We start from the raw sequence: 726 nt of genomic DNA, 5'->3' as shown, positions 1-726 counted from the left end.
GCTCCCTTCTGCTTCCATCTGCAGATTCCCATCTTTTAACATGAACCTTTGGTTCTATTGTACTTAGATGAAATGGTTCAGACTCGAAGAAGATCCTGGTGTGTGTGAAACATCAATTGTATTATTGATTTATTGATTCCTGTTATTACATCAGATGCTTCAGTTGTGAAGGTCAACTTCCATCTGTAGACAGTGTAGAGATGATTATATTTCCAGTGTTCAGGGAGAGTTGAGGAAATAACTGAAGTCTAGTCTAGTTTCTACATGGGGGGAGGGAGGGGGCAAACCCTCATGAAGGGAGTATGTGATTGTTCATGCACAAGCAGATGAGGAGACTGAGGAGGAAGACTTCCTAAGGTTGGATATAAAAGAGTGACGGATGGAAACACATACACACACACAGCTGGTCCAGTTGTCCAGCTGGTCTAGCTGTCCAGCTGGTCCAGTGGTCCAGTGATCCAGTGGTTGTTGTTGTTACTGCTTTTCTTCTTGATGGATTAAAGTCTTGTCAAATAGATCAATTCATTTGATCGACTGTGGTGAAATGATTGGACATCATCTTCATCTTCTTCTCATTTGTGATAGCGTGTCTCATTGGGATTAGAACCCAGTCCAGAGGCGTCGGCTTTAGTGACTCAAACAACATTAACTTCTTCCAGTGACATGGGCCCAACACGGGCCCACCCCCGCCCTTCCCTCTCTCAACATCCTTCATCACTTACACGC

This window comes from Cynoglossus semilaevis, chromosome 10 (assembly GCF_000523025.1).
Source record: "Cynoglossus semilaevis isolate Cse_v1.0 chromosome 10, Cse_v1.0, whole genome shotgun sequence".
In the NCBI taxonomy this organism is placed as follows: Eukaryota; Metazoa; Chordata; class Actinopteri; order Pleuronectiformes; family Cynoglossidae; genus Cynoglossus; species Cynoglossus semilaevis.
This window is presented reverse-complemented; position numbering follows the sequence as displayed.